Source organism: Pezoporus occidentalis, unplaced genomic scaffold, assembly GCF_034315485.1.
Source record: "Pezoporus occidentalis ecotype Australia unplaced genomic scaffold, CSIRO_AGI_Poc_V1 ctg18, whole genome shotgun sequence".
In the NCBI taxonomy this organism is placed as follows: domain Eukaryota; kingdom Metazoa; phylum Chordata; class Aves; order Psittaciformes; family Psittacidae; genus Pezoporus; species Pezoporus occidentalis.
The window spans coordinates 6,463,945-6,489,791 of NW_026913640.1; the positions used below are offsets into that span (position 1 = coordinate 6,463,945).

Genomic DNA, 25,847 nt, shown 5'->3' on the forward strand with positions numbered 1-25,847 from the left:
GTACTGCTAAATAATTTTTCCTTATGGTTTAAGGATTTTGACATACGGAATTTTTGTGGATCAGTATTTGGTACTTCAGATTAGGACATATCTTTAATGGAAAAAAAACCTGTTACTGGAAGAACTACAAAGTAGTTCTGGTAGGCACAGTTTCTTGTTCTAAGTTTTTCCATGTATCTTGTCATTAGATGTTTTTAATGAATATGGAAAACATCAGTAGAAGACTTGATTACTAAAGTGAGATATAGGCATGGGTTTTAATAGTATCTTATATCTGTTTTCAAAAGCAAAAACTTTGCTGATACACAAGTATCAAATATTTTGCATTGCTTTTTTGGTGAGGTCTCTTCAGCATCCCGTTGTAGGCAATATTGTATAAACTCACAAGAAATTGCCTTGTTTGAGAGCGCTTGCTTTTTAGATGATATTAGCAGAATTACTTGCATTTTGTGTTCTGGATTTAACTATACAACTATTCCATTACGTCTGGGAATCAAAATAAATGTATCTAGTTGATTTTTCAGTGTAAATAGACTTTCAGGACTTCATATTTTTTCTCTTCAATGAAAGATGATGATGAATTAAGCATGTTCTTGTAAAATTGGCTGCGTTCCTGAAACTGTTTGTGTACAAGTGATTTGAGAGTTGTCAAAGATGATTTTGCTGTGTGGGTTCCAATAATAGAATCTCTTTGTTGCTGCAGCTTTATTCATTGCAAATTAATAATGTTGTTATGAAAACCTGTGTAAACTAATAAGGTAGAATGTGACATGAAATTCCTGCCTTTCTGCTATTGGTTACTTGTTACTGGAATTGGCTCTCATATTGAGTTACAAGAGCATAATAAAAAAATTGCTAGAAGTTATTTATAGTCCAGTGTAAGCAATCGTGCTTTTGCCTGTTCTTTTGCTTATAATATAATGAGAAAGCTTATGGCTCTTCTTGTACCCATGAGAAGAAAAAGCTGTCGTAAAGTCTGCCTGGATTTTTTGGGAAGGAAGACACTGAATCCCATTTATAAGCAGTAGGGGCAGCTGCATGCTACAGAATGAAATGCAGAGCACTTGCTTGAATATTATTGCAGCAGTGAGAAGGAATAGTGGGGGTTCTGTTTTCTTTCACCTGGAAGTTGCAATTAGATCACAGTAGAAAACAGTGAATTCAAAGGACAAGCTAAAACTCTACACACCCTTCCTCTCTTCCGCTGTGCTCAGCCTCCAAAAAGTCGAACCCACAGCAAAACCCAAAAGTCCCCCTTCACCCCAGCATTGCAAGTCTGAGTTAAATAGTTAAAACAAAACAAAATCTGTTTGAGATGGCCAAGATGGAATTATTACTAGAGTGTAAACATTGTTCTGTTACCTTGAGGGAAATAACCCTCAGCAGAAATATGTTGCTTCCTAATTTGACCAATTTACACAAAGCAATTTGTGTCTTTTGCCCTTGCTGTGACACTTGCAGTCTCAGACACGAAAGGTCCCCCCTGTGAGGGGAGAGAAAGCAGCCGGGCAAGGGGAGGGAATCTCGGTGCCAGCTTCAGATACTGAGAAATGTGAGAACTGACATCTGTCTAAGACAATTCTTCTCAAATACTGTGGCACAGAGTGCCATGCTGTGGGGGATTTAGCGGGGGGAATGTGTTATGGTATAGTAACAGCTGGCTACAAATACTGATAGCAGGCCTGAAAATGTAAACAAAAGAAAACCTATGCTCTCAAAACAGAGGAAGGAAAGAATATATTCAGTATACATTTGATAGGCTAGCTACTGTTCTTTTCCTAACTCTTTTCTAATAAACTGTATAGGAAAAAATAAATTATTTGGTTAGTGCATTGATGGTTCTGGTATTCACACTGTCTGGCTGATTTATTTAAGGAGCTTTTGCTCCTGGTTCATCATGAGTATCTGCCCACCCCCACCATTTCTTCCTCTTCGAGCCCAAATGTTCATGAGCTTATAGTATTTTGCTTTGTGCTGTGATAACTAGATTGATTATTGAAGATCAAGATTGACATAACCAATTAAAAGATAATATGCTTCTGAGATGGGAAGGCATTAAAGATTAGTGTAAATATTTTGTTGTCATATAATGTTTTAGCTTGTTCTTGCCTTGTGCAGTTCTTTGTCACTGTAACTAGTTGTCTTCCTTGAGCATGAATAACAGCTTTGAATACTATGGGATATTAAAAAAAAGGCACTTAATAGTTCTCTTTTTTTTTTTTTTAATGGAAACCTGTATTTTGCATGATAACAACAGTCACTGATTGTGCTTTTGCAGGAACAGGGATATGCTCATGGAATTAGTGTATGCAGATGGGTACCAGTAGAAAAAAGAGTAGTAGTAAGGACAACCTTGATACTAGAAACACAAATGCCGAACAACTTGTGAGATGGTTCAGTCTGGAAAAGAGTTCAGGGATGTAAACAGCTGTTTCAAAGAACAGTGGAAATGACTTTGTCCATGTCGAAAGTGAAGACTTACACTGTATTGATGCAATTACATAAAATGCTAGAGGATAATGTTAAACCAGGAGGTAGTGTGGGGAGATACCTGGTGCATCTCTTAGGGCTCTGAGAGGCATTGGTCATACGAATTTTCATGTCGCGTTCCTTATGGCCGAAATGCTGAGCTGGTTTACTACCCAGGATGGACTGTGTGGAAAAACTCCTTGGAGAAGGAAGGAAGCATAGCAGGGACACCATGAACCCAGCCTGGGGCAATGTTTTACAGCATAGAACCAGAAACTGTAGAATACATTTACCACCAGTGTCATGGTTTAAGTGCAGTCAGTAACTCAGAACCACTTAGTCTCTCTCTCACTCCCCCCCCTTCTTCCCCCTGGCTCTTGGAGGGATGCGGAGGAGAATCGAAAGAATGTAACTCCCACAGATTGAGATAAGAACAGTCCAGTAACTAAGGTATAACACAAATCACTGCTGCTACCACCAATAATAATAATAATAATAATAATAATAATAATAATAATAATAATAAGGGAAATAACAAGGGAAGAGAATGCAACCACTCACCACCTGCTGACCGATACCCAGCTGACCGAGCAGTGATCTAACCCTTCTGGATAATTGCCCCCAGTTTATATAGTGGGCATGGCGTGCTGTGGTATGGAATACCTCTTGGTTAGTTTGGGTCAGGTGTCCTGTCTCTGTTTCCTCCTGGCTTCCCCTCCTCCCTGGCAGAGCATGAGGCTCACAAAGTCCTTGGTCAGAGTAAACATTACTGAGCAACAACTAAAAACATCGGTGTTGTCAGCGCTGTTCCCAGGCTGAAAGTCAAAACCACAGCACAGCACTAGCTACCAAGGAGAAAAATGACTGCTACTGCTGAACCCAGAACACACCAGTTTCTGGCTTGTGTTTTTTTTTTTATACCACATGTAAGAGGTGGGGGGTGTGTGCAGGAAACAAAGTGGGTCCCTACCAAATCTTTACCAGTTCTTGTTTCTATCCAACTAGGGTAAATCTTAAGATAGATGCGGCTTCACCAGATGATTCTGTTGTGCACCTGGGTGCTTCGGGATAATGTAAGGCTGGACTAGGTAGCCATGCAATGAACTTCTTGAGGGGCTGTTTCATCAAAGGCCCTGGAGCTGCCTCCAGCTGATATTAGTTATTGCTATTGAATGTTGCTGATAATAGTTCATGTAATTGGGCAGAGACACTGCAAATGAGAAAAATTTCAGACCACTGGGACAGTGTCCTTCCAGCTGGTGCTTCAAAGCCTTTCACAAGGAGGGCAAAAACTGTGGAGCAGCCTAGTCAATAAAAGAAATAAATTAACACAGAAGGTCTGGTTGAGACATTAAGACATCTGAGTACATTGAGATGAGTGTGAAAAATATCTGCCCGAGAACTGAAGAACAAAGATCATGTGTTTTATGGGTTATAATTTATTTGTATAAAAATGCAGGAAGGATATTTTAGATGGGGAGATGAAGATCATAAATGGTTGTGGGGCTTTTGTTAGAATATTTTTATTATTAAGGAGCAAAAATTATTTTTGTGAGGAACAAACACTGCTTTACCAGAACTTGTCGCTTTCTGGGATGGAAAGTGAAGGTGTGAAGGCTTCTGAAACAAAAGTACTTAAGGAGTTGGAAACTTGCCCTTTTCCGGTCTCCAGGATTTGTAATGTTTCTGTTCTAAGGGAACTTATATTAGCCAAGGGAGATTTAAGTTGGATGGAGTTCTTGCCTTTTCCCCAACTCCCCTAAATGTGCAAATCACTGCAGAGTGGATTTCTCGCCATGCAGTTTTTAAGATGTGTGGATCCACAGTGTCCATAAGCTATGAGCTTTTGCCTGTAGCTTGATTTGGGTTTGTAAAGCTTGCTGAACGCAGATTTCTGTGCCACATAGTCTTAGAAGCAAATGAGAGGGAAAGCAGACCACAGGACTGAAGAGGTGATAGGCAGGTCAGGCAGGCCCATTTCCTACATGTGGGGTTTATAATATCAGGGGTAAGAGTGCAGCACAATGCAGGAAGGTGCTTCTACAACTAGATTTCACTAGCACACCTCACCTTTGCTATGAAGCTAAGACTAATTGTGTTGTAGGTGCAATAGATCAGAAGGCAACATGAGTGGGTTGAATGTGTGGCACACAATGTGTGTTTTGGGAAGTGTTCTCATCAAGTATGTTCATAAATGTCAGTTTGCTTAACAAAACGAGGTAGTGTCAAGGGAAAGCAGAACTCTTTTAGGAAGTTGCCTCTATTTGTGACTCTTGGGGAGTTCATAGAGGCTGAATAGAAGCTGATTAGCCAGCGTACAGCCTGATAGTCTGTTGACTGGTAACAGGTAACAGCTTAAGGCATGTGATGTTAAAGCATTGGAAGATAAAAAGACTGAGACAGTCACAGATGCATTGATGAGAGTGTTGTGTGTCAGGCCATGAGCTGCGGAGAACAGAAGACACTTCAATCAGCTGCAAGGCCTGTGAACACACTGATGTAATTTGCCCCGAGGCCATTGTTTTACACTGCAAATAACAGAGGAAGCACTTCTCTGAGTGAGCTAAGGGCTGTTACATATCAGAGTGGAGACCACGCTAGAATATGAAAGCATAGTTTTGCTACCTCTGTCAGTACTAGCTATTGCTCAAACCTAGGATTACTTTTGGACGTTTCAGTTGTATGTTTCTTTACCTTTTTATTAGCAGGTCATGTAGCTAGACTCTGAGCTTCTTTTGGAGTTACATCAAAATTTGAGAGTTAATATGATCACGTTCCTCTTAAACTGAAGAGGAGTAGCCATAGTATAGAAAACCCATATAGATACGGGTGGGGGTAATGTGACAAATGCATGAGGCTAAAAGGATGCTGTTGTCAATTGTGGTGGTGACTTGTAGTGACCAAGGAAACTCTTTAAATACTACAGTGCACTTGAAGGAAATCACTTGTGCTGGAATTACTGGGCACTAGTGTTACTTTATGGAGAGGACTGAGCCTTGGGTGACAAGGTTTAGTGTGAGGTGTCCCTGCCCATGGCACAGGGGGTTGAACTCGATGATCTTAAGGCCCTTTCTAACCCTAACTATTCTATGATTCTATGACTGGCTGAGATGAGAGGTGGACAATAAGTAACACATTCTTTTAAGAACTCTTGGGGGGGGGGGGCACAAATCAAACAACTGTATAAACTCAGTGTAGGGGCAAAAAAGTGTTCAGAAAACTTTCAGTGCTAAGCTATTTGTGTTTCTTTTTTTTTTTTTTTTAATATACAAATGTACCTAAATTAAGGAACCAGATGAAGCAACACCAAACATAAAAACAGAGAGCGGCTTGCTTGGAAAAGGTGTGTGTTTGAGGTTCTATTTCATTTTAGTGGAGACTGTATTTGGGCTCTCTGTGATGCACAAATCTCTTAACTTTCTTTGCCACCAAGATCCCTGCTTTGCCCTCGGGGTGGGGGAGGGAAGAAATCCACTCACATTTTTTCTACTTCTATATTAGGCTAAATGTGTTTACACAGAGCTATTACTGGGGATGGGGACAGGACAAAAAACCCAAACTCCACCTTTTTCTGAAAGCTAAAAAATCCTTGGCATTTTACCTCTTGAAAAGTTTGATTTACGTTATCCTAAATCAGTCTCCTTGATATTAATCAATACTTTCTCTCAGTTTTAAAACAGGAAATAGCTTCAGTCTGTGTTTAAACCCTGCAACGTCTCATGTTGTGACCTTTTAGTAGTTTGTTCCTTTTCTCCCCCTTCCCCTGTTTTTCCTTCTTTTCCTTCTTACAAAGGCCCCTCAGCCTCTCTTTGAGTTTTTCCGTATAGTTGGAGCTGTAGCTATTTCAGTTCCTGCTTTGGGTACTTCAGTCTTACAGGCTTCCAGCGCTGATTTTTCTCACCTTCTTTGGCCTTTCCCTTTGCTTTTCTTTCCCTTTCATATCGTGCTGTATTTTTCCCAACTCTTCAGCTTCTTGCACCCACTTCGGCCCTGGAGTGTATGCTTCTGGTAGTCTTAAAACCCTCTGCTCCATCTGTGGAGTTAATGAACTTCTTGACACTAGGTGCATAAATCACTGTTGTAGATGGTAGTGTCAAGTAGATAGGAGGCTAATCCTGCTGTCCAAACAGGCAGTGTGGGCATCCAGTGATACTGTACATTAGGAAATGGAAAGCCTGTATTTCTTTGTGGCATTCTGTTCAGTAATTCAGTAGTGTTAAATCCGTTCCTGAAGGGGTATGGGGCCACTTAGTATCTCTCCACTGGCTTTCAGTTGTTTCATTTGGAGACCGGACAAACCAAAAGTGTTAGAGAGCCATTAGACTTAGCTGAGGAGACATGCATTGAGAGAACAGTGTACGTAATTTTAACAGACCTTGGCATAATTAACAGAATCTTCTAGGAGGTGGGCCAGGACTACACTGGCCAGAATATCATGCTTCACTTTTGCAGACATTGAGAGCAGAGGCACTTGGCAGGGCAGCTGTCTGACGGGATGCTGGTGCAGTGAGGAATGCTGGTGTTAATTTATCCATTCATGTACCAGAATAAACAGATGGCACTGCTAGGCTGCTGCATATTTCCTTTCCATTTGGTGCAAGTATTTAATGTCTTTTTGAACAGGAAAGTTAAAGTGCAGAAGAAATGCATGCTAGTTTACTGGCTGCTTTATTCCTTTTCCTTGCTTCCACGGTTTTATTTTTTTAAGAGCTAGGTCTCATGAGTGCTGTCCTCAAGTTCAGTTTCCTGGTTGAAAATCTGCATACAGTAATGCAATATTCTTTTTCAGGAAAGATTTTTATGGCATATGTAAATGAAATAAGACCAGCCCCTGGTGGTATTAACAGGATGCTGGCTGTGTATTAACGTGCTTGCAGCTTAGGTCATTCTCACCGAACCCTGCAGCTCTGTGAGGTTCAACTGCTTGGTGGAGATGACTTTGCATTCTTTCAGTGACCCTTTGTAAAGTACTGTTTCATTAATGAAACTTTGTTTTACAGACATCTCTTCCCTAACTGTAGATGGCACTGAATCGGATGTGTAATACTTCTGTTTATGCAGGCATAATTAAAGAAATGTGAGTGGGAATCTGGCCAAAATCTGGTGTAAACATAATATAATGGGAATAATCACTTTCTTCCGTGATCACTCAATTCTCTGGATCAAACTGGCCTTTCCAAATGTTAATCCCTTTGGGGGCCAGTGTGGTTTCCTTTACTTAAACTTTCAGAGAAACTTTGATTTCTATCAATTTCTTTGTTTTCATAAGCCAGGACTTTTAGTGGGAGTGGAATGAGATTTCAGCAGACACAGCAAACATCAGTGGTACATAGGTGTGCCAGAGCAGCTTCCAGGCTCACTGTGGCATTAGATGTATTGCCCTTCTAAAAAGTCTTCATTTGTGTCAACAAGTTGGATTGAGGAAACTTTACAGTTCTCTTTCAGGAATAGGAGAGAAATAACGAACTGGACAAAACTGATCATCATCTTACTGTGTGCTTCCTAAAATATGGTGTTAGTTGGTGCATTTCTTGCAGAAGCCATCAAGTTGCCTTATTGCACATCTGGAAGCTTCTTTGGGATTCTGGAGCACTGACAGGAGTATTTATTTCCTGTGTTCAGGAAGCAGTAAGCTTTTTCTCTGCTCTTCATAGTGCTGTGTTGAAAGCCAAGCTTCACGCAGGTTCTTTTCCCACTTAGAAGTCTGTGCAGCAGAAGAAAAAAGTATTCTTCAGTGGAGTAATTGGCTGTTTTCACTAAGCATTTTCTGTTTAGAAGATATTTTGGTAGTAAAACTGAGGAGCTGCAGTCAAGCAGACTATCAAAGGAGACAAACAGGAAATTTTCTGTAGCAGGAAAAATCAGATTGCCTGATGCAAATTTTGTTGTGCGGTGTGTGGATTGAAGCACCCTCTGACATCTGTCCAAATGGAGTAATGAATGGATGCGATTATCCAAACCAAGGTAGGTAGATTGATCTCCAAGTCTTTCAGTTACGTAGTGGTGCCCAACATTTTGTCATAGAACACGTAGTACGGTTAGTACTGAGACACTTGCAGGCCATTTGTGAGCCCTTGCGGAAGGGAATCTTGGTGTAATAAGGTCTTTGTTATTCTCTCCCAGTGAGAGCTTCTTGGGATTTTGCTTTGTATCCCTTTGTCTTTCCCATGTGCTTTGCCTTCTGGAAGTGTGTTAGCTCAATTAGGCATGTAAAACAACTGCCACTGAAGTAAGAAAAATATCAGTAAATACTGAATTATGTAGATGAAGAATTTAATTCTCCTTTTTAGGTGTCTGACATTTTAGGAATAGTGGTAGGTGTGCATTCTGTTTGGTTTTTTTTTTTTCCTATGCTGCCTATTTTTTGAGAGGATTTCCTTCGTAGTAATAGTCTGTCAAAGCCTGAATATTCTTTTTAAAACATTCCATTGCTGTTGTATGTTCTTAGTTTTGTCTCTTACTGCTGAAGTAAAAGAGGAGGAGCTGTGGTATGCATGCAGTGAAATGGAATTAGATTGTGAAGATCTAGATTTGATTTTTAAGATTACTACACCCTTCAGATATATGGCTTACAAAAATTGAGTAGTCAAGCTTAGAACAGAACAAGAGCAAAAGGAGGCCTGCAGTGCAGGAGTGTAATACATCACCTTTTCTCTTCCAAGAGGTTTTTAGTATGATATCTCCAAACTTAGTGGATAATACTGCATGTTAGCTGGTCTTTGGCTTGTGATAAATACATATAGAAACTTACATTTGCTGTAGTTGTCAGGTAATGATCTTAAGCCTGGTTTCATATATGAGTGTCTAGATTGGACCAGACCCAATCTAATCCAGTTTTTGTTTTGAACAGTGACCTGTAGTAGCTGCCTTGGGAATGTGTATATGATTAGTGAATGTGAGATCTCTGTTGCCAGCAGCTGTGTCTGCATCTTGGTTGCATAATGCTTTTTTTTTTTTCTTTCTTTAGATTTTAAGTCTTTCTCTCTGTATGTATTTAAACCCTAATCCAAATTAGAGATTAGTCTATAATCTCACCCTGGACAGAGGTGTTATTTACTGTGCAGTAAAAGTATCTCCTTTTGCTTTTATATCCTGGTGATTTCATTGGGTGCCATCAGGGTTTTAATTTGTTTAGCAGATTTCTAAAGGTGCTGTCTTTTTGGACTTAGCTGAGCAATTTCCTTACACGGAGCTGAGATTCCTAGGTCCAGAAATACGATTTGCTCCAAAGCCTTGCCTAATAGCTGGTGTGCTGAAGGTCTGTGAACAAATGACTTCTAGCTAGTCATGTCCTAGGCAAGGCAGAAAGACTAAGCCTGACGAGTACCTATCTTGAATTTGTCTAAGATGCTTTTATGGGCTAGCTTTGTTATGCATACTGAAGGTACCCCATGAAGCAGGCTTAGTTTAAGCGTCCTCTTTAGACTGTGGGAGATCAGGTTGAGGTAAGGTGCACTACCCATCTCCTATTGGGCTACTTGAGGACGGAACAGTGGATTCTGGTTTCTAAATCCTATTCCTGTTGTTGCTTCTACCAGTTACCCAGAGGACAAAATGCCTCCATCTTCTCTAGCTTTATCCCTGCCTGCTGAAATGGACTTAGTCATCTGTCTATATCTCAAGGAACAATTAATTTATCCTTATGTTTTCCACATGTGGGACATGGTCAGTCCAGGAATTTCCTAGCAACTGAATAATTTCCAATTACAGAGTAAACATCAGAAAACAAACAAACCCAAAACAAGAAGATCATGCTGAACCCTGGGAGGGTGAAATGTAACACACTACACCACAGTTTGTACTGCTTGTGACACACTTGAAGGAGTTATAGACCATTTGTTCAGATTATTTTTGTGTGTGTCTTAGTGTTCTTCTGTAAACACTATAGCAGCCTTGTAGAAAAACAGGTTACTGGGACTAGTTGTAAGATGAAAATGTCTTCCCCAAAGTAATGCCAGAGAAGTTTGTCACTGGAAGCCCTCCAGTGAGAGGCTGTTGAAAGAAAAGTGAGTCAGTGGAATGGAAGACAGAAGAAGGGTTTTTAAACAGCATACAAAGGAAACAGGGGAGGCCATGTTTATTTTCCTAATTGTGGTTTCAGGAGAGTAACTGGCTGCAAAATTACTTAATTATCTTGTGTTTATTGTAAACTCCTGTGCTTTTCCTGAAGACACCAGAAGGGCTTTTGCTTCATAAATCATGTTAAATCAAAGCACTTTCATTATATTACAGAGCTCTATAAATTGGTGTCACAACTTAAGAAAAACACTTTTATCTGCAAGCACTTAAGAACGCTGCCACTATCAGAGCCGTGTAAGACATTAGTAGCTGGCTTGTTCAGATCCTTTCAGCTTTCATTCTGACACATAACATATTGAAGACATTCATTGTTTGTATAATACTTGGTTTGATCTTTTTCCCTGGTACTTTCAGTACTGTTGAATCAATCAAAGGAAGTTACAGCTCTGTTGGGCATTAGCATGCATTTAGATGTTTCTGCATTAAGAACTGTTCACAGAGGAAAAAGGGCTTTTATGTCAAAAAGGAGAGTAAACAGTATGACCACAGCTGCTTTGAGCTGTGCTGCTATTTCTGACCCATGTATATTTGAAATAGCAGTTATTCCAGTTTGAGTTACATGGTTGGGAAAAGTTCCCTCCTCCCCCTCCTCTTTCTTAAAAAATTTAATTCTTCAGTCTCTCTAGCAACTAGGCAAATGCTTCAGATGGGAAGAGGAGTCTTGGTGACTCTTGTGATGGTTTGCTTCATTCATGGGTTAGCATGCACAATTGAGTAGATATCTTTCGTTACTGCTGCATTCCATAATGCAAGAGCAGTTGCCAGTGTTAAATATTCAGAATTTCTGCATGGCATGTGGATATAACTTTGCTTGGAAACTTAAGATGAACTTATTGGGAGAAACCAGGTCTATAGAGGACTGTCTGATCATTTGGACCTTATTCAGCATAATAACATCCATAGAAGGATTAGGTTTAGACTGGGCTCATAGTGATTACCGTCAGCTATTAAATTGAGTAAAGAGCCACTTAAAATGCATCTGTGGCTTTCCTAATAGTCTTATTTATGCTGTTTTATAGATGTCATAGATATGTAATCAAATTTAGGAAGGGATAGAGAAGAATAAAAGTATGGCTCATAGAAAAGGCTGGGAAATCTTAATATAGAATTTAGCAGTGGCAATGGTAATTATGGCACAATGCAATTGAAGAGGGTTTTGTTTTTCTTAGAACCTCTGTGTCTTCAGTCAAACCTTTTCTTCTTAGCAGTGAAACACAAATATGTGACATAGCATTTAAGAAGATTCTAACTATAATATGTATGCTAAAATTTCATAGCAACTGTTAGACGGAAGTAAGTTTAATGGTCGGTTTTCAGTTCGATTTATTCCTGATGAGTTTTCTAAAATTAAGGCTGTTAGATCTAGTTCTCAATTTCCTTTTATCTAGCACGGGGGGGGGGGATGACTCAAAATATCTGTTACTACAAGGTCTGACTTCCTCTGAAAACTGGGTTATGGTCAGATGTGTACTGATGAGATTACTATTTCTAAATCTAGCAAAAAATAACATTTTAATGTGGAGAGCACTTCTAAAAAATGTAAGTCTTTGAGAATGGACCCTTTTGGAAGGAATCTTTCCCATGTATAACTTTCTTGCTGGATCAGAGCAGTTTCTGTCGAGTCTGTGCTGGCTGTCTAGCTTTCTCAAGAGATCTGTTTATTTCTTTTGATGGATTGGCTTTTATACCAGATGTATTTTTTTTTTCTTTTCTGAGGAGCCTGTGGCATAAAAATAACCAAGACATTTTATAGTGTCTACCCAAAGCGTTGTTAACTTAAAGTTGCCAAGTCTAATGTATCCACTGTTAAAAAACCCTGACGTTAAGGTAATGATGCACAAAGTTGTATAAATAACTTAAACATCAGTCGGTTATTCAGGCAAAAGAAAGGGGATGATGTGATGGTGAGAAGAGTCTGAAGTGCTGATGGATGAGGAAAAGGCAAGGCTGGAAGGAGAAGACTGTTTACCTGCAGAAAGTGCTCCAATAACATGGGATGATGACTACATGTAAGGGAAGGAGATGAGGTCACTTCTCCACTGCAGTGCCCAGTTATACTGTGTCTCACTGGAGACCTTTAGCACACAAGGCAGCATGTGTACTAAGCATCCTTGTTAGAAATTCAGGCCTTGCTGTGTGACAGAACCACATGGGAACTCTCTTCGGGGACCGTATTAGTCCCTTAGTAGGGATGTGCCTCTACTGTCACTAAACTGAGACTTTGGGTGTAGAACAGTTTAGATGGAAGGGACCTCTGAAGGACTAGTCCAACCTCTTACTCAGTGCAGGGTTGTCATCCAAAATAGAATGTGTCAGTCATGATTTTTGGTAGCTGAGATGTAGAAAATGTTTATGGGCAAAGATTCCCCAACCCCTCTGTCAGATCTTTTTCATTGCTCAACACCTTTGTGAAACCATCCATAGTATCCAACCTGAACTCCCAGTTTGCAGTCTGTGGCTGTTGTCCATTGTTACATTATTTGATATGTCAGGAGAGTTTCAAATAACTCAGCAGTAGTACACTGTTGTTGTTAAAATACTCCTTATCTGCCCAAGCCCAGGTGACACCTCTTCTTACAGTGTATTTTTAGACCCCTGACCATCTTAGTAATTCTCTGCTGGTGTCTTTCCAGTTTCTTTTCTCTTTTCAACTTGGGTCTAAACCTGGATGAGAAGATGTTGCCTCACATGTGCTGGGAGCTGACAGTAACTTCTTTGTCCTGGTTACATTTGTGTACTGAGTCACTACCCTGCATGATGTGCTATGATCACCCTAACAGTGCACTTGGGCTCATTCTCTGAATTCCTCAAGGTTTCTTTGACTAAAAGCCCTGCAATTCCTTGTAAGCTAGTTTTCCTAGTTCAGTGTCATCTGCAGATGTGCTGAGGGAATCCTTTTTTGTCAGCATCTGGATTACTGATAGTTCTGAGCAGGATGGACTCTCATGGTACTTTGTTGCCAGTTGAACACTTAATGTTTGATCTTATTCCCATGAACTATATTTTATACAAAGAATGATGTATTACTTATGTCTCAAATTCATTAAAACAGATCCTCACTTGGGCTAGTAATTGCCCTGCTCCAACATGCTGGCTTGCATTTGGACTGTTATTTATACTGGATATGAGTGATGTGAATGACCATAAAATCTGTGGACCTAAAAATTAAACAGCAGGACATCTACAGTATTATTATAGCCAAGTAAATTTAGAGAATAAGCAGGTTTTCTGTTCCATGTAAATTTGGATTTTTTTTTTTCACATGTAGAAGACTTAGTAATTTACTTTTTTTGGCATTTGGTCTGTTTTTACAGAGTTTTTTTAATTCAAAGTGTTAGCTTTGATTTTGAAGTCACGATCAAGTGTGAGTGTAAGACTATTAGCAGTCTGTAGTCTTCATGGTTTTCCATTATACTCACGGGAGACCTGCTCATGTAATCTCTCCATCTTCATGAACTGAGTGTTTTGACCACCTTCATGTTTGATTAGAGTTGCGGAGTTCTCCTGGAAACTCTGTGGTAGTAATCTTTGACTGTGCCTTGCACATCACTGCCAGCAATCTTTTAGCAAGACTGCTCTGACCCAACTTGGATAAAGACGGTACAGAGAATTGTATAGATGTATACCAAGTGAAGTGGCTTTTCAAAACTTAGTTTAAGAAAATATAGTGCCCTAAAAATGAGCTCTGGCAGCCCAGCAAGAGGGCCTGCTGCTTTGGTGGTTAGAGTACAGGCTGTGCCATGTGAACTCTGACAATGAATTCCCAAACACAGCTGTCATTACCAAAACTATTGGCACATCTGATTTTAGAAGACTTGTGAACAGCCTCTTGTTTATTGTCTCCATCTTCCCCCTCCTTTCTCTAGTCTCTCTTGGGCACAGTTTATTTAAAGATAGTATGTACATTACTATGCCTTGTATCCTGCTGCGTAAAGTAGCTGTAGAGCTAGTAGGAGCTTGTAGAAGGCACTGTATGTCTGCTGAGGCCTTCAAAAAGTACAGCTTTTCACGTTAAGACACTTATATCCAGCCTCTGCAATGTGTAGTAAAAGCTTTCCAGTTTCTGGGTTATGTTTGAAAGAGGGGCTCACTTTTTCCATCAGTAGCCTGTTTGGCTATGCAATTTTTCAGTGCATTGTAATTTCAATATTAATTGCGGTTACTTGAATTTTTCCAGTGTGTTAAATATTTAAGCTTATAAATTCCTGATATATAGTGACCAGGTTTTTGTGAATTTAGGTTTCCAAGTCTTAGTTTGTAACTAAAATAAAATTCAATTTGATTAGACTATGTGCTGCTACAAAAGCCATTTCATTAAGTCAGGTGAGCATGCATAGACTCCAGGCCTTTCTTTAGACAGAAGGCACTGTAAGCTGACTTGCTTTTTTGTAACTGGATTTATAAAAGATGGCATCAATTTAGCCTTACTCCTATACTCTGCTACATGTGGAGGAGTATCCCATCTAACTCACAAAAGCTGCTTTCCTGCTTCCTATAGAGCCCATCAATTTTTCAGCACTGGACAAGTCATCATTTTTCCTCTTAATTTTTTTTTACTTCTGATCTTGCTTGAGTGAAGTGCCAGTGAATGCAGTTCACCTTCTGGGAATTCCTTTTTTGTCTCAATTTCTATGGTATCCTTTTAGGCTGTTTCATGTAGTCTGGCTCATATAGCTCTTCCAGCCATAGCCTAGGCTATGGGTAGTTTAAGTTGCCTTAGCAACAGTAAGGTAGCTCAGTCTAATACTTCACATTTCATTAGCACTAATGACTTGGACACGATCCAATTGAACCTTACTGTGGTTCTGATGGTCTGAAGCAGCCCAGTGATTAAAATCACCGTAGCAGTGAAGAGAACAACTCTCTCCTAAGACCAATCTGGTATAAGAGTGGACATGGAAGAAATTTGCTTTTCTCTGCCCCTAGTAATGGGCTGGTACTTCATGCAGGTACTCAGGTGCCCAGCAGTTCACCTTAAAAGATGAGTTTTAAGTTAATAGAAAAGGGCTCATTATAATGCCTGTTGAAATGTTTCAGAGCTGGTTTTCTCTCCAGGAAAGAAGGTCCTTCAGGCAGTATCCTTCTGCTTGCTTTCAGGAAAAGGTTAACTTAAATGCACCTGCATTTTTCTCTCCTGTTCTAAACATCCTGATGTATAATTGTTCAGGTGTCTCTTTATTCCCTTTCAGTAAAAGGGGTGATGGAAGGGACAACCTGTACTGGCATCTGTTATTTAGCACTAAGTATGTCCTGTGAAACCATGAGCATGTATGTAACAAGACTGGAACTGCAGTGTTTTGTGTCCAAATGGTGAAAAGGTTTGACATTATCAAAACATGGCTACTAGTTCTGTATTCTTAGTCTAATTCAGGCAGCAAAATTGTTGGTCTAGTTTGAGCTATCACTTTTACTTTTTTTTTTTTTTGGCTGTCAGTACTCCATGGAGTGCTGTTCTGTGCAGAGCTCTGGGTGATCTTGTGGTCAGAAATACGGATGAGACTAAAACTAAAAATCATATGTGCAAAAGAATCGGCTCCGAGAGGTAACACACAGGAAATGAAAACTAGAGTTTCTTTGCATTTTCTTCAAAACCCTGCAGATTCCTTTCAATAGTAGCAGAATGGCCAACTTGGAGCTTTCAAAGAGGCATAATTCTGAAGTCAATGCAAGTCTGGAAGAAACAGGAAGCTGTGTTTTGTAAGGTGTTTGCTCTTTGTTAAACCCTTCTGGCTGTGCGTGCACTCTCAGTAAGAGTGCTAAGGGGTAAGCATGGACACTGGACTGTGATTGTCCATCCCGTACTTTTAAAGAGCTCCCTGACTCTTCCTGGATGGCTCCAAAATGCTTGGACAAGCTTCTGGGGACAGTCAGTTCAAGCAATTGCTCCCCAGTTTTGGCAGGCTGAGACTGGACATGGTCAGCTTCTTCTTGCCCAAGAGCTGCCATAGCTATCAAAGTGTGCTAATGTTGTGTGTGACAGCCTCTGGTGTGCAGCTTTGGTTTGACATGCTCTTCTCTGCAACAGGGTCCTCACGCTTGAAAGGTGCTTGAAAATCAGGGTTGCAGGGGACCAATATATGTTGTGTTCACTCTGCAGTCTGTGTGTTTCTGGTTTGCTCTTACAGAAGCAGCTGATATCAATCAGCATTGTTCTCACAAGCCACAGGGCATTTCTGTATCTTAAACCTGACTACAGAACCATTCACCAAGATATGACAGTGTTGGAACCATGTGTTCGAGGGTTAGCAAGATGGCCATCCTCGTGGCTGGCCAGGGGCAGAGATGCTGTTACTAAAACTTCTTGATGTAAACTTGGTCATATTAACTGCTAGTGTAAGTGGTGACTGAACATGACAAAAATACCCCCTTATTCTAGATGCCATATTTTAATGCTTCAATTTAATTATGTGCTTAGTGTGTAGCTGCCTTTGCTCTAGAATATTACTGATTTCTTTTTCCTCTTTCCCTTCCTCACTTAGAGATTGATGTAAAAATCCTTTCTTGCAGCTTGAGTTTGGGCGTAGTGAGCGTGCTGAGAATGTTTTTCTCTAAGTTAATACTTAACCTGGCTTTGAACAGAGTGCAGGTTTGATAGTTGACCAGGAGTGACCGGGTCCCAGGCTGACTTCTTGTTGTCAATGTCTTTTTTATCTGAAAGTGGTCTGAATATTTTTAGTCTTTGTTGCAACTCCCTGATGCTCAACTCCCCTGCCTGTGGTGGGATTATGAAAGCCACAAGTTCAGTTCGTTCTTTTTTCCTAAATGTCTGAAGATTTAGGGAATTCACTGCTAGCATTTTGTTCTTTTTAAGTAGAGACTGGGGCTCAAGGAAAGGTGGGAAATAACTTGTATTTCTGTGCTGTTGTCAGGGGAAAAAAAAATGGGGGAGCTCATCTTATTTCCCTGATACAACTTGACCCTGACTTCTGAAGTACAGTGGTAATTCTGAAATTGAACATTTCCCTTTTTATAAATAGGTGGTGATAATTACTGGGTGTGATACCCTGCTGCACACTGTGTCTCTGTTCCAGGACCATGTAATTGGGGTATCGTGGGCTTTTGAACAATAGTGTATAGTTGCAGGTTGGTCATTTATATGCATTCTCATTTTAAATTCCAGGAGACTTTTTTTGTGGAGGGAGAGAAAACAAATCACGCATAGTTACTAGAATTCGGAATGAAGAAATGGTCAATGTTTGTAGTGCTGTTGGAATGGCAAGCTACCTGCTAGCTACATCTCCCTTCATCTTCCTACCACGTCAGTGTTTGTGGTTTGTTTCTTAGGTGTATGATCCTGAAAGAAGCAGTAGGTTATACAAGTAATGCTATCTGAGGCTGTTGCAGTTTGTTTTTCGGAGCTGTAGTGAGCACAAAGCAGACAACGCTGCCCCCATGGCGTGGCTGATACTACCACAGCATTGCTGCCCTGCTTCTAGGGGCAGGCTCTCTCCCTGGCTCTACCGAGTCATCTGTTGACTTAATTGCAGGGTAGAGCCTTGCTAAATGGGCCAATGTGCTTATCAATGCCCACAGGCACTTAATTTCACCATGTGTTGCAAAAGTCTATACACAAATTTGTGGAACACGTGGGTGCTCTCTCTCTGCATGTCCTCGAGGTTATAAAGGTTATAAATCTGTATGTTTAACAGGCTGAAATTTTTTTGCTCTGTCATTAGAAAAGGCTGATTTTTCTGTTGCATGAGAACTGCTCAGGCTCATTAGCATGGAAATGAATGTGCTTTAGTCAGCTTGGGCTGAGGGAAGCTCAAAATTAATTTGCTACATTGGCTTCACTTTAAAAACGTTATTATAGCTGTTGCCACTAGTGACCATTATAGTTAAAAATGCAAAATAGTCTTCCATTCAGCACCATGTTTATGCCAACTCATCATTTTGCAGATCATTTGTTTTCCAAAATAGATTTTCCCTATTTAATCTTTGCCCCATAAAGAAGGTTGGGGGAAGGGCAATCGAGACAGAAACATGCAGGCAGTGATATCAAAGTGGAAGAAGATGCTGACTTGAAAATTAACCCTGTGTTCACTGGGGCACTGTTTATTATCGCACTGCTCAATTCATTGAATCAAGCTTATAAAGAGATTATTTCATAGTCCTTGTCCTCTGGAAATCATTTCAGTGGAAACTGTGAATGGCAAATGAGTTGTCAAAATATGGAATGCAAGTGAGAAATTTTTTAGTGATATATACATAAAAAAAGATACAGAATTAGGAAAAAAGAAGTCTTTGTTTTTGTGGTAAAAAGGTACTAAATGAGTTTTGAGTTCTTCCTCTTCAGAAGACTGTCTATGATAACTACAAAGAGAGCTTTATATTAAGAGGGCATTTCTGTTATACCTGAAGTGATGCAGAAGGAACTATTTTGGTAACCATTAAAGAGAATTGCCATTCACATGTTCTGTGAGCCTGTACGTGGGGGTGTGTGGATGCGTTTTGACAGAGCCATGGTAGGCATCATATCCCTATTCTGGATAACCTGAAATTTAGAAGTAATATACATGCTGTTCAGGAAGTGTGTAACTGACATGTCAGGCTGAAAAAGAACTGAAGTAATTTTTTGTTTTAGCTATAATAAGATTAAATGAGACTTCTCATAAGTGAAATAGGATTAAAACTCTTTAAAATTAAAAAATAAGCTTGAAACAAACCTGGTAAATTTGGATGAGGTAAGCAGTGAAGCAGTTTGGAGCATGGTCTGCCTAGGGGGGGAAAAGTAAGTATGGAGAAGTGAGATGGCTGCTGAAATAACCAAGGGCAATGGAGCTGTGGTGATTCTTACAGAAGCCAGCAGAGGTTTGGTAAGATTTATGGATGATCATCTTCAGAAGAGATGGGACTAGGAAGTTACTGTAGAAAATTAGCAAGAGCTACAAGCACAATCAGGAAGTGACAATTGTGAGAAGGGAAGGAGGACATGGTCTGTCTGTCGTTTCAGCATTGGGTGCCTGTGTTGGGAGAAAGCAGACGTTCTACCTTATCAGAAAGTAAGAGAGAAAAAGCTTATGCACCTGATTAATTTGAAGGTATTTAGCACTCCAGTAATGCAAGATGGGTTTCATGCTGTGTAATTTTTCATCAGGAGTAGGCTTTTTCATGTGAACTGGTTACCTTGAGCCTTCTTTATTGTGGTGGAGAGAAAAGAGCATTTATTAGAGGAGATGAACTGTACCCTTAAAGTACATCTAAAATAAGCCAGAGGGATTGTGCTGCAGAAGTGCCTGTTTCTCTCCACTGACTATAAAAGGAGCGGGTGCGGTTAGTGAAGATAGAGATGTCTCTGCTGGAGACACTTGTATTTAGTTGGAAGAATTCCTTTGGTGCTTTTTATGAACACTAAACTATCCATCAGTTCACTCAGTGCTGTCTCCAAAGTTGTAAGTACTGCACCAGAGCCAGTCCCTGTGAAATTGTGGTTGTCAGCAGGTGAAGGAGATTCAGAGCACTTAGTAAATGAAAAGCATTCAATGTAATACACATCATTTTGATTTAAGAAGTGCATGTGCTTTTGTTCAGTCTTGGTTCTTTGTGGGTTACTGTACCATTATAAGTCTACCCGAGGTATCTTGGAGCATCATGACTGTAATTTAAGACTAGCCCTTGTTTCCATGACACATGGCTGAAATCTGCACCCTGGTGTGTGTCAGGAGAAATCAATGTGTAATTAAAAACTGCTAAATATGATATCATGGTTTCATTCCTTGCTTTCTGAGCATTACTTTTAGTGGTGTGTTAATTTGTCTTGCTGCTTCTTCTGGGGACCAGTGCATACACTTAAATGTCAATATTATTGATAGCTCTCTGCTCTTTCCGGGCTGTCTCCCATCTCTGCCGTTTCTGAGGATGAGGTCACTGAGCATTTTGAAGTACTAGTGTATTTTATGATAGGACAGGGTAAAATCATGTTCACTGCAGTAAAGCTGTGCTCTTTAGGGTCTCTGATGTTGCATTAACAAAGCCTTTCAAGGAAGTAGAATATCAAATTAATGCTTAATGTTAAATACATTAATGTCTTTGTGCTTGATCCCTGTTACAGCATGGAAGCAGAAGGAGCTTTAAACAGCTTCCTTCCTTGCCTTCCTCTTCTCACAAATGAACATTAAAGATTTGGAAGTGTGGGTAAGAATGTCTTAAGAGTATTTTATATCAAATGGGGGGGGGGGGGGGAAGTAAGTATTCAGTCTTCAACAGAAATGCTCTCATCTCCTTGATTTTGGGGAGGGCATCTGCAAACAACAAAATCCCTACAAAACCCAGCACATGTAGACAGAACAGAGATTAGGCTCAGTATCAAGCTGTGCCTTTCTCAGGCATGTAAGAACTTGTGGGGCTGCCTTCTCTTCATGGCTTTGTAGGATGGCCTGGATATAAAAAACTGGTAGTCTTTTTCTGCCTATGTCTTATGACAGGACTTCAATAAAGTTTACGTATCTTTTTCTGTATTAATCATGTCTGTCTTTACATATAGTTGGGCAGTTCAGCTGGTAGTTCTCTAGCAGAACCCTCTCTTCATTGGGTTCTTTAGACTTGAACGCAATAAATAAAACTAATAATTCTGTGAAATACTTTACTTTTCCATCCATGGTTTATGTTTGTATACTTTGAAGCATCTTCAATGATGCAACTGCAGTTTTAGGGCTGTGTGAGAAGTATTATTTACAGTTGCCATCAATTGCTTTCATGCGTCTGTTACTGTGCAATAAATACAGATGTGGAGGACAGAATTAAGAAACTGTTTTTCACTTCCTGCTGATAGTATCTTGCTGAGTGTAGCTGACCTATGTGACATAGGGCTGGTTGTGCTGATTGTGTTCTTCCTATCTCATCTGTGACTGTATCCATCTTGATATATTAGCTGGAGTCTGGGAATAAGAGAGGTAGTTGCCTTGCCAGATTGAGTGCAGTAAGGGAATTGATTGATTTAAAATCAGTTGCAGTACCTAAAGGAAATTGAAGTTAAAGCTCTATTGCATTGCTTTGCTTGGTTAAAATGAATATTTGATTTTCTATTTATTTTCTACATTTTGAAAAATTTTCTATCAAACAAAATGGGTTTCTAAATAAAATGTCTGATACTTATTTTTGAAAATATCATCACTGTTGTTTTTTTTGTGATGACAGAGCTGATAGGAATTTGTGAATAGCTCTGGTTATCCTCTAAGTATTCCTGATAAAGAAAAATTGAACTGGAAGATCCTCCATTTGTGCTTGAATTCTCTTCTTAAAGAAATAAAGTAAGTCTGAACAAACCTTCCAGCAAAATGCTGAGTAGAATCACAAAATATCTCAAACTGGATGGGACTCATAATGATCATAGAGCCCAGCTTCCTGCTCCTTGCAGGACTACCTTAAGCCTAAACCACAAGAGTAGAGCATTTCTGGACAGGCAAAATTTATCAGGTAAGAAGTTTGCTCATAAACATGTGTACCCAGCCTGAAGAAGTGAACACAAAATCAAGGTTTAAAGCCACTGGGAGCTGATCTGCAGAAGTCAGTGGGAAGCCACTTATAATAACATCCTCTGTGTAAAACAGCTGTGTCGCTTCTCTGTGCTATGAGCTGTGCTATTTATTATATTAGCTTCCTCTAAGTACAAGAAGGACCTTGAAGTATTTACCGATAGTTAACGATAAAGTACTGTGTCATCTGAAAACTACTTACTTCTGCCTCCGTCCACAGTTTCCTTATGGATTTAAGTGATGTGAGGATAATTAGGTCCATATCTTTCAGAGGATCTTAGGCTCTGGGCTCCCATATTCTTCCCAAGGTATAGTGTTTTGTGCCCTCTCTTGCTTCTACCCATCCCATTAAAGAGGAAGCAATGTGATACCAAGGCATCAGTCCTCTCTTTCAGGATTCAAACTTCTTTCTGTATTAATCTGTTAAAGGTGCTGATAAAGACTAATCGAGTTTGAGAGTAGGGGGAGCCTCCCATTTTTTCATACCAGCTTTTACCCTCTCAAGAGCAAGGCTACTGGAAGTCCCAGAGCTGGGCAAGTAGCAGGTCTGCTCTGTGCCTGAAACTTCGTGCTTTCCTTCCGTCATTCATGAGCACTTTATATTAAACAAACAAATATTGAACACTAAACAGTTTATAAAGGCACAGCCTTGACCTCAGGCTCTCTGCAGCATGAGCAGGTTAAATTGATATTCTTGGGGAAGCAGTTTGAGCAAGAATCTGCGGATTTGATTTGGTAGCTGTAATCGTGGTATTTGAAACCTGAGGGGTATTTTTTCGGGGAGTATGTGTAAAAAAAGTGAGAATCAGTCTACACTAAGCTGATGGTATCTGTTGTCAAAGGTGCTTTTGAGCAGAGACAATAAAAATAACTTGGGTATAAACAAACATTTGCAATTCTTTTGAGTTGCACTCTAAGAACCTTTCTGAGAAGCCCTGCTGTCTGACCAGTGAATGAATACCTGAGCAAACAGAAGATTTAGATGAGCGAAACATCAGTTGTACATCTTAACTCTTATTTGGGTGTCTGTCAAGGCCAGGATTACATCCTCATATTGCTGCAGTGAGCTCTGCAGTGAAAGCCAGGGATGTTCCACCAGATGATAATTACCAGTAGTTAGTTGCCTGTTGCAAAATTTTCTCCAAAGTAGACAGTTCTTTCCTTATGCTTTTTACTTTGAACTTATTCATTTGTCCACATAATCTTTGTGAACTTGGCTATTCCTTCTTCCCTTCCAAGATATCACCTGGGGGAAGCTGCAGGTTAATAGTGTCCTGTACTATAATCTTCCAGTTATTCATGTAGACAGCCTATCAAATGTGCTGAAATAGACTGCAGCTCTGATCATCTGACAGAGGGGATTAATGTCATCTAATGCAATGTGTTGGTACCAAATAGATTATAAGAAGCAGGAGAGGTTTGGAGGCACAGTGAGCTGGGAGAGGAGGGGAGTAAAACCCCTCAGGAAACCAGTAGCCATCTTAATTCACAACTTGTAGTTAATATACTGTGTGCAGCAAAACATGTTTGGGACTGTACTTGATGGGGGGGATGTCACAGAAGATGCTTGCTGTAAAGCTTCTGTTTAGAACTGACAACTGTGATCAAGGAACACTGTTCTGGAATCTTGTTTTACATTTCATCTTAAACCAAGTGCAGAAATATTTTTGGTGCATAAAGGATATATCTAATGTTTCCTGTAGCTTGTTTAGCCTTACTAGGCATATGAAGATGTTAGTCATTAACTGGGTGTTAAATAACTGGATGTAATTAACCTTATTTGGTCATGACAGTAAAAGCAGTAGAAGTGTACATTATGTAGTATTTGATAAATGTGTTTATATTGGGGCATTCCGTTGATTTGACAAATAATGGGTCATTAATGGCAAAGTTGACTTTAAATCTGAAGCCACAGCTACTCTTGCAGGCGCAGAAGTCAATACAAGCTATGTTAGCTTGCCTGACATGTTGCAGGTAAATTGAACCAGAACAAGCTTGAGCATCTCTGCCACATTCTGGTCATGTCTGAAACGTCTGTAGACAAGCTGCTAGTTTAAACTACAGAATCAGAGATGTTGTTTGCAGTCTGTCTCTTTTCATTGTGTTACTTTAAGCATATTTGAAACCAGGGAACTTGTTAGCTATTTCTATTGGCATGTAACTGAAAACTAAATGAACACAAACTGGACTTCTGAGAGATGATCATGCCCAGGGAGGATGTTAGCAGATACACACAGTGCTCAGCTGAAATGAAATAACTGCACAAGGGGACTGGTAAAAGTATATGGTCCTGTGCACTGGAGATGCCCCTGGGGCTGGTAATGGGGATCTGTGCACTTGTCAATCCATCTCTCCAGAACTGGCTCTGAATCCCTCAGGAGTTCCCATTTTATGGCTTGAAGTCCTTGTTGACTCCTTTCTCCATACTTTAGTATTTTCTTATGTGAAGTGGTGGGGAGAAAGGGAGGTGTGTGCAGGTATGTATGTATGAGAGAAAATTTGGTGCAGACTATACTCTGCATCAAATGTATATTGTGTGTAAGTTACAATTACAAACCAACACCTTTCATGCACCATAGGCTGGTTAATGTGTTAGGGTTTTGTGTTGGTAATTTAACTGGGCCCCTACGGTGCCAAGTAGTGTTTTTCTTGCCAGGTAGTTGAGTGCTTAATAAATCTATCCAATGGTTTTAAGTAAATTTTATGGCTCAGTCAACTTTTTCCTGCTTTCAGCTTTTAGGAACAGGGCAGCTGCTACACTGCTCAGGTGGTTTAGTTCACATGTGGATTTTGAGCCCAGCAATTTTTTTCTTAGGAGGTCTTTCTTCCCCAGTTACTCATCAAGTTATTTTGAGGTGATCAGCACTAAACAATCAAGGCCATAAAACAAAATGTTAAACAAGACAACTCTGCTTTTTTTGATCAGCACTAATCCAGCTGGGTGTATTAAAGGCTCTGTAAGTTGCTCCCGCAGGATATGGACTCTGGAAAAAATGCCATGTAAAAAACCCTCTGTCTCGCCCATTCCCTAAGCTCCCCATTCTCTCCCTATTTCAATAGTAAAGCTTTTAGATATCAGTTACATTCTTTTTGTTGAGTGTTATGTGGCTGACTTGAGATGTGGAAAAGTTTTGTCTAAAGCTTTATTTAAGGAAATACGGAATAATTTGGAACTTTAACTAAAACTGATGGAGAAAGGAATTAGGGTTGTTTGTACAGATGGGGTTAGAATGGAAATATTTAATCTACATGTAGGTATTTCCAAAATACCTCATGTGATTTGGTAACCTGATCCACCTTTCCCATGAAAAAAAAAAAAGGGCATTTTGGGTGTCTTATCCAATTTTGTAACCTGGTCCTGAGTATTTTTCCACTTCTCCCTGATTTAGACTAAGCTGAGCTTTGTTGAATTCCATGAATTTTTATTGAATTGGAACTGATGCCTAATGAGGGAATGATCAGGTTAATGTAATTACCGCTAAAACTGATAGGAATACTCAGATGTCATTAAGTCAGCCTTTTGATTTTGAATTGGAATTGAGTAATATCATCCCTGAAGTCAGAGCTGCACCAGTGTGCAGGGTAAGTGTGAGATCAGAGAGAGGTCTTATTCTTTCTGATCTAACTGCGTAGTCTGAGATTGGAAAGATGGACTGGCAAATGGAGAGGTAAACTGGAGGGGGGAATAAGGTAAACCTGCAGTTCCTCTTGCCAAACCACTGAGAATGTCTCTGATTTACTCTCTGAATGTAATTGTGGTCTTTCTTCTCCTGGATGAAGATGCACTGTTGACAGCAGACAGGGGCGTGCTTATACTGCTAGTCC

The 25,847-nt window shown here is 39.9% G+C and overlaps 1 protein-coding gene across 4 annotated transcripts in view; it reads left to right on the plus strand.

Moving 5' to 3' along the window:
• ATP8A2 (ATPase phospholipid transporting 8A2) overlaps window positions 1–25,847 on the plus strand; it is a 325,549-nt gene that overhangs the window by 149,053 nt on the left and 150,649 nt on the right. The gene's annotated exons all lie outside the window — the stretch shown is intronic.